We start from the raw sequence: 9,174 nt of genomic DNA on the forward strand, positions 1-9,174 counted from the left end.
ACCACTGAACAACAGGCTCCTAAAGTCAAAAAATGCAACAGAATTAAACGTGTTGACAGGCGCCAACATTTAGTCAAACCTTGGACAGAAGTGTAAACATAACACCATAACAAAGATACAAAACAAAGAATAAATTTAAAAAAGTAAAATCACAAAAATACTGAACTCCGAGGAAAATTAAAAACGGAAAACCTCTAAACAAATGGCACAATTAAATGATAAAACACATCAAACGAATGGACAACAATAGCCTAACTCGATAGAAAATACATATACATAAAAACAAGTGAACAGACGTTTAATTCTTTAAGTATTAGCTTACGTATATTATATATATATATAGTTTGTACTCATTTTTCATCCGTAAAAGTTGACATACTATAATCATTGAATTATGGTGATTGTAAATGAGACAACTCTCCAAAAGAAATAATGTTAACATTCAACAAATGGTCATGAATTTGTCAGTTTATAAGTATATTGACCCTAAAGTCTAATACGGTATCCTTTATTCTTAAATACAATGTACATGTAAGTGCGTTAGAATCAAACTGAAAATATTGTGATAAAATTAGACATTAAGTGATTACACTACACATCAATTGTGATCACGTGACACTTGATGATCACACTTCACATAAATTGTGATCACGAGACACTTAATGCTCACATTAAACATATAGCAATCATACTAGAAACTTGTTTATGAGACTTAACACATAATGACCACAATAGATAAATAGCTATAACGGACAGATGAAGACACTACACACATGATCACACTACACACATGATCACATAAGACACATGATGACACTATACACATGATCACACTATACAAATGATCACACTACACACATGATCACACTAGAAACATGATGACAATGATCTTACTACACACATGATCCCATTTCACACATGATCCCATTTCACACATGATGACACTACACACATGATCTCACTACACACATGATCACATAAGACACATGATGACACTATACACATGATCACACTACACATATGATCACATTAGACACATGACACTTAACACATGATCTCACTACACACATGATCTAACTAGACACATGATAACGATCGACACGTTATCATAGTTTATTCACGGCTATAATAAACACATGATTAAACTAGATGCATAGTCACGCTAGACACATGATCCCAATACATACACACGATCACACTTTACACGTAATGGTCAGACTAAACACATAAGTGTATGTAGACATGTGTTAATCATGCTACACACATGAGAGTAAGTAAGTAACTAAGTAAGTAATTAAGTAATTAAATAAGAAAGTAAGACTCAGATTCTAATATAGATATGAGATGGTCATAATAAGGACTGCCAAATTACAGAGTATTCAAGTATGTTAATTTTAATTGTATTAGGTACAAGAGGCGGATTTAGGGGGGAGGCAGGGGTCACGGTTCGCCTCTTTTTGGGTAAAAAATTTGATTGCTTATATAGGAAATCATTGAAGCGTGACTGGAGCGGGTCCCCTCTTAGGTCAACCAGTGGGCCCCACTTATGAAAATTTCTGGATCAGCCACTGGGTACTATATGTGTAACAAAATAAAAATAATATGATATATAAAGACATTTAACACAAGGAGTCCCAATATAGAACATTAGGGAAGCTACTAAGATCACTGTTGGCTTTTCGTGTGTGAGGAGTCCGAAGACATACGGGAATTACGCTCAACACATGAAGAGTCCATTAACGCATGGTAATTACACCAAACACATGAAAAGGCCATAGGCACATGGTAATTATACTAAATACATGAAGAGTCCGTAGATACATGGTAATTACACTAAACACATTAAGAGTCTAAAGCGTATGGTAATCACACTAAACACATGTTGATTCTGTTTGTGTTTGGTTCAATTATTACAGCCTGCGCATCAATGAAGAGACATTTATGGTCGAGGTATGCATCTTGTGCATTCTAATTGGGACTGTTAAAGTAACACTATACACATTATAATTTTACTTGAACACTTGTTGACTACACTGGATAGCTGGAAATTACATATAACTATTCAGACATATATAATACTACGTGTCACGGTTTACGCCGTGTTTGAGAAAATACAAAAAAGATCACAAAAATACAGAACTCCGAGGAAAATTCAAAACAGAAAGTCCCTAATCAAATGGCAAAACCAAAAGCTCTAACACATCAAACGAATGGAAAACAAAGGTCATATTTCTGACTTGGTACAGGCACTTTCTTGTAGAAATGGTAAATTAAACCTGGTTTTATAGCTAGCTAAACCTCTCACCTGTATGAATCAGTTCTTTGGTGTTCATTATTTCTAAGAATTTTTTCGGTGTTTGTTGATCTTTTGAATAAATATATCAGTTATGGTATAAGTTTACGAGTATACATATTATAATGAACGTTTCTAGTAAGTAAATTATGTATGGACTGAATAGCAAAAGTCACAACTCGGCAAAATGTTGGTTTGAAATACATACTGTGCAGTGGCGGATCCAGAAATTGTCATAATCGGGGGCCAACAGACTGACCTAAGAATAAGAATAAAAATTTTACTAGTCTAAAATTCAAACAATAGGATTGTTACTAAAATACACAACAAAAACAAGCAAACAGACAGGCATATTAATGACCTAAATGGGGGCCCGCTCCAGTCACGCTTCAATGATCCACTATATAAGCAACCAAATTTTTTTCCCAAAAAGGGGGGCCCGGCTCCCCCCCCCCCCCCCTAAATCCGCCTATGCTGGGAATTTTAGTTCTTTGTTACCCGTATACGGTGCAGGACATTCTTTCTTATTTCCGGTTTTAGTGGAGTTCGTGTTGTTTCTTATTTCTTATTTATAAATGTTGATGTAAATGTCCCTTGGTTTTGTTAGTCTTTGTTTACTCCTTGGTTTTGATTGTTATTGCCTTAAATCTTCCGAGTACCCGATGAACATAACAGTACAAACCGTCTATAATATGAGAGTTTAATTATGTGTTTATTAGAAAATATAGTATTATCCCAATCAAGTCACATTATATATAGAACAAGGGGGAATATTGAAATGCTTAAAAAATATATTCATATAAAACATTACATCTCAAAAAGTCACTCTAACTATCATTAAAAAATGTTTCTCCAACATATAAAATTTAGAAAAAAGTAAAAACACAAAAATTCTGAACTCCGAGGAAAATTCAAAAAGGAAAATCCAAAATCAAAAGGCAAAATCAAAAGTCCAAACACATCAAACGAATGGATAACAACTGTCACATTCCTGACTTGGCACAGACATTTTCTAATGTAGAAAATGGTGGACTGAACCTGGTTTTATAGCACAAAGAGACAACAACCCCATCAAAGAGCAGAAGATAGCCGAAGGTCACCAATAGATCTTCAATACAGCGGGAAAACTCCGCACCAGAAGGCCTCCTTCAGATTGACCCAGTAATCGACGTCATACTCAGAAATATATATAAAAAAAACTAAAATTTCAAATCATCAAAAAGTAACAAAGGATAAAGGCTATTATTTGCATTGGGACAGGCGCAGAAGATTAAACCTGTTGTTTTTTTTTTATCTCAACCCTCTTCCTATACCTTTAGCAAAATTTTGCTAGATTGTGTCATATGACCAAAATTCAAACATTTTATTGGATAAAACATAGATCAGTATAACTTTTTCAAATATTAAAGATGTGGAGATACATCATTCTAAGAGTATTTTTAAGGCCTAAAAGGGGCAAGATTCAGAGATATAGAAGTATAGGGAGATAGATCATTATACGAGGATGCAAGTAGTACAAATAAGTCAATTTGTAAAAAAAAATGGACATACACCACTGTAATATTCACACGACGAAATGTAGATAAAAAAAAAACAGTAATACGCAAAGTAAAACTTACGTGACTTAGATGCCCCCAGCAAAGATATGCTAAGTATGAGATGGTAAGTTAAGAAATAAAGAGAAGCTAAAATTGAGGATAGAAATGGGGAATGTGTTAAAGAGACAACAACCCAATCATAGAAAAAACAACAGCAGAAGGTCACTAACAGGTCTTCAATGTAGCGAGAAGTTCCCGCACCCGGAGGCGTCCTTCAGCTGGCCCCTAAAGAAATATATATAAGTGCAGTGATAATGAACGCCATACGTATTTCCAAATTATACACAAGAAACTAAAATTAAAATAATACAAGACTAACAAAGGCCAGAGGCTCCTGACTCAGGACAGTCGCAAAAATGCGGCGGGGTTAAACGTGTTTATGAGATCTCAACCCTCCCCCTATACCTCTAGCCAATGTAAAAAAGTAAACACACAACAATACGCACATTAAAAATCAGTTCAAGAGGAGTCCGAGTCTGATTTCATGCTCTTGTATCGTTGTAGTGAAAAGAAGAGAAACAAAATCTCCGAACTCTAAGGAAAAGTCAAAACGGAAAATTACTTTTCAAATGGCAAAATAAAAAGCTCTAATTAACACGTGAACGATTGGAAAACGACTGTTATATTCCTAACTTGGTACAGGCATATCTTTATGTAGACAATGGTGTATAAATACTTGTTTTATAGCTTACGTACCTCCCACTTGTATGACAGTCGCATAAAATTTTATTATATGGACAAAGTGTAAACAAAACAAATATAAGTAAACATGTTAAAAAAAGGGGTACAGTATAGTCAACATTGTGTTAAAATCTTCATCACTTTAAAAATAAACAAAATATGTAACAATGAAAAACTGAATTAAAGACTATTTGCGACATGTCTGTACAACATACCAATGATTGAGACTTAATACGACAAATTAACTGGTTATAAAGGCACAACCATTCGATATACTGGGGTCCGGGAGAAATGTTTGCGGGTTACGTATTCATTTTCATATTTTGTTCAACAAACTATTTATTAACATCCGTCTTGATGTTTTCAGGAGCAAATCTTTCTTCAAATAGTGTGCTGCAAAATATAGAAGATGGATCTGACAACTCTGCAAATACTACGTCAATAAACACAAAAGTGTCAATGGCGGATACTAATCGTTCCAGTTCTCGTTCAAGTCTTGACGAAGTTTTAACGGAATTAATAGAACCAGATATTGAATTACCTAAAAGGAAACCAGAATCTGGATTACTTAGCAGGAAACCAGTCATTGGATTACACAGCAGGAAACCAGATGTTGTACGTTTCAGCAGTAAACCAGACGTTGTACGTCTCAGTTGGAAACCAGCCACTGGATTGACCAGGAAAAAAGACATTGCATTAATTAGCAAGAAACAACCAGACATTGTATTAAAAAGCAGGGAACCAGACATTGGACTTTCTGGTAGGAAACCAGCCATTGGTGTGATCAGCAGGAAACAAGACGTTGTAGTAATCAAGAGGGAGCCAGACATCGGACTTCTCGGTAGAAAACCAGGCATTGGACTTCTCGGTAGGAAACCAGCCATTGGTTTACAAAGCTGGAAACCAGAAATTGGTGTGATCAGCAGGACACCAGACGTTGGGTTGATCAGCAGGAAACCAGACGTTGGATTACTCGACAGGAGAGTAAATAATTTACAAAACTTAAAACAGATTCAGACAACAAATGATAATTTAAACAGCAAAGCCATTAAATTATATTACAATAGTCAATTAAGAAGGTTAGCGCAGGGATTACATATACAGTCAATGGACATTCCAAAGAAAAATTCTGTACAATTTGGAAGTCTTATGGAAAACCACCGTAATGTCGCTGCGTTAGGACCAAAGTCGGCAAAAGAACAACAAAAACGGGATAGTTTTCAACCAGACCAAAGACTGACTAATAAGAAAACTATTCTTTTAATGCCTGGTATGTTGAATGGCGCTAGTGGTAGTGTATCTCTACAACACAAACCTCATCTTAAGCCTGGTTTAACTGATTTAAAAAAATATCCCAACCCGAGGTCGTTTGCTCAAAAAGTTCCCAACTCAAGGTCGTTTGCTCACAATGTTCCCAAGTCAATGTCGTTTGCTCACAATGTTCCCAACTCAATGTCGTTTGCTCAAAATGTTCCCATCTCAAGGTCGTTTAGTCAAAATACACAACATGCAATGCCTGGTAATGACATAAATCATAACTTTCCGTTTGAAAAGAGTCGTGTCCGGTTTCAGCATGCGAGCAATCAGGGTACAAGAAAAATCAGTGTTACATCTCCACCGGAAATAGAGAAAAAACATGTCGACGCTGGTCTAGAAAATACAGTTTCTACCAAAAACTTGAATTCTAAGGAATACACTGGTCAACCGCATGCAGTGGTCGTTAATATCGATACAATGAAAAATCAGTATAAAGTATGTGCTTCTGACGAACGATTTTCTTGTAATCCGGTGGGAAAAAACGTAGCCGTGTCGGATTCGACTTCCTTGTGTGTATCAAAATGTAATGAGAGACATTGTCCTGTCGTTAAATGTTCTTGCTTCTGTGTTTCCTTGACAACCTTTGTTGTTAAAAATGTTAAAGTCGAATCAAACAAAGTAATGCCCTCGAAACAGGAAAGCGACATTGAGTTGGGCCAGATACTTGAAACTGCAGGAACTGGTTCTTTAAAGCTTCCAAAAAGAGCAAATTTTATTGGTATGAAAATTAAAAATTCTAGAATTGGTTCTTCAAAGCTTCCAAAAAGAGTAAATTTTATTGGAATGAATTCTAAAAAATCCAGAAACACTTTTCCGACGGCTTCCGAAACAGTAAATATTATTGGTATGAATTATGAAAACTCCCGAAGCAAATTTCCAACGCCTTCCGAAATAGGAAATACTATTGGTATGAATTATGAAAACTCCAGAAACAAATTTCCGACGCCTTCCGAAACAGTATATACTATTGGTATGAATTATGAAAACTCCAGAAACAGATTTCTGGCATCCGAAACAGTAAACACAATTGGTAGGAATTATGAAAACTCCAGAAACAAATTTCCGACGCCTTCCGAAACAGTATATACTATTGGTATGAATTATGAAAACTCCAGAAACAGATATCCGACGGCTTCCGAAAAAGTAAACACAATTGGAAGGAATTATGAAAACTCCAGGAACAAATTTCCGATGGCTTCCGAAACAGTAAATAGTATTGCTGAAAAATCAGGAACCGACTTTCTAACGCCTTCAAGATCAGCAAATATGATTAGTATGACCGGAAGTAGTCTGTCGCGGCACGAGATGGTATTAAAAACAAGGGTGACTTGTACCCCAACAGATCTATTTTTGTCTATCAACGGGATGGCAGATTGGTGTAACACAGAGTGTAATATAAGTTTGTATAATTGTCCGTGGAATGTTTGTGAATGTCAATTCATTTTATAGAAAGCACATTTTACAGGATGTATTGATATTGACATGCGCATTTTATAGGAAGTATCTATATATTGACATGCGCATTTCATAGGATGTATCTATATTGACATGCGCATTTCATAGGATGTATCTATATTGACATGCGCATTTCATAGGATGTATCTATATTGACATGCGCATTTTATAGGATGTATCTATATTGACATGCGCATTTTATAGGATGTATCTATATTGACATGCGCATTTCATAGGATGTATCTATATTGACATGCGCATTTTATAGGATTTATCTATATATTGACATGCGCATTTCATAGGATGTATCTATATTGACATGCGCATTTCATAGGATGTATCTATATTGACATGCGCATTTCATAGGATGTATCTATATTGACATGCGCATTTTATAGGATCTATTTATATTGACATGCGAATTTTATAGGATGATCTAGGATGTATTCATATTGACATGCGCACTTTATCGGATGTATTATATTGACATGCGCATTTTATAGAATGTTTTTATATTGTAAAGCGCTTTCATGTTAAATTATAACCAAGAATGTAGACTAAACGAACATCTGGCGTATTAAATAATAAGCCTGGAACATTTAATAACTACTTATACCTCTGGGTCGATATGCCTCTGGGTCGATATGCCACTAGCTGCTGGTGGACGTTTCATACCTCTGGGTCGATATGCCACTAGCTGCTGGTGGACGTTTCGTGTCAATTTTTCAAAATATTAAGGATTTTGTTATTCAATGCAAAGAATACCTTAGTCGTATTTGGCACAACGTTTTGGTGATCCTCAATGCGCTTCAAATTTGCACTTATTTGGCTTTACAACTATTTTGATTTGAGCGTCACTGATGAGTCTTATGTAGACAAAACGCGCGTTTGGCGTATTAAATTATAAGCCTGATACCTTTGATAACTATATTCATGTAAATATTTGACGGTTTCAACAAGAACAGTTTTAGGGCCAGCTTAAGGACGCCTCCGGGTGCGGGAATTTCTCGCTACATTGAAGACCTGTTGGTGACCTTCTACGGTTGTTTTTTCTATGGTCGGGTTGTTGTCTCTTTGACACATTCCCCATTTCCATTCTCAATTTTATTAATGTCATGAAATTGAAGAAAGAATATTTATTTGACACCATTGTTTGCTATTAATTTTGAAATTAGTTAAGGTGGTACCTAACACTACAGGAAGATAACTCTGTAAAGTCAGCTAAACGTTTTAATTACGTTGTGTTGTTAAGGGAATATTAAGCTTCTCAATGATCAAAATAAGTGTTTGTCAAACTGCTATATAACCAGTGTAATTTTTCTGATAAAACAGTTTTTTTAAATTTTTATATTTTTGTCAAAGGGTCAAAGTAAATACTTTGTCAAAATTTCAAAAAAATTAAACGAGCCAAATTAATTTTAGTTAAAGTGTTGGGTACCACCTTAAATGTAGTAAAGATTTAGTTAAAATATTTTTTTGAACTTAGTAAAGTCTATAATTATTATCTTACGTAAATCATGTATATATATGCCTAACAATGTTATGGTGAGACACTTTGCAATATGTATATATCAAATATTTATTTATAATACGATTAAAATTAATAATAGCACTATAAGACAAACTACTCACATCTGGTTTGTAACTTTCCAGATGAAATCGGTTGCAGATATACGAAGTATATGCCGCTCGTCATGCTGTATGCGCATGACCAAAATAAACAATAAACTGTTAAACATGTTAAACTTTAAAAATAAATGATATTTAGAACTGTTTAAGTTATATTATTATTTGTGTTGTTAAAATAATCACACTAGCTATATTGAATGT

Source organism: Mytilus galloprovincialis, chromosome 11 (genome assembly GCF_965363235.1).
Source record: "Mytilus galloprovincialis chromosome 11, xbMytGall1.hap1.1, whole genome shotgun sequence".
NCBI lineage: Eukaryota > Metazoa > Mollusca > Bivalvia > Mytilida > Mytilidae > Mytilus > Mytilus galloprovincialis.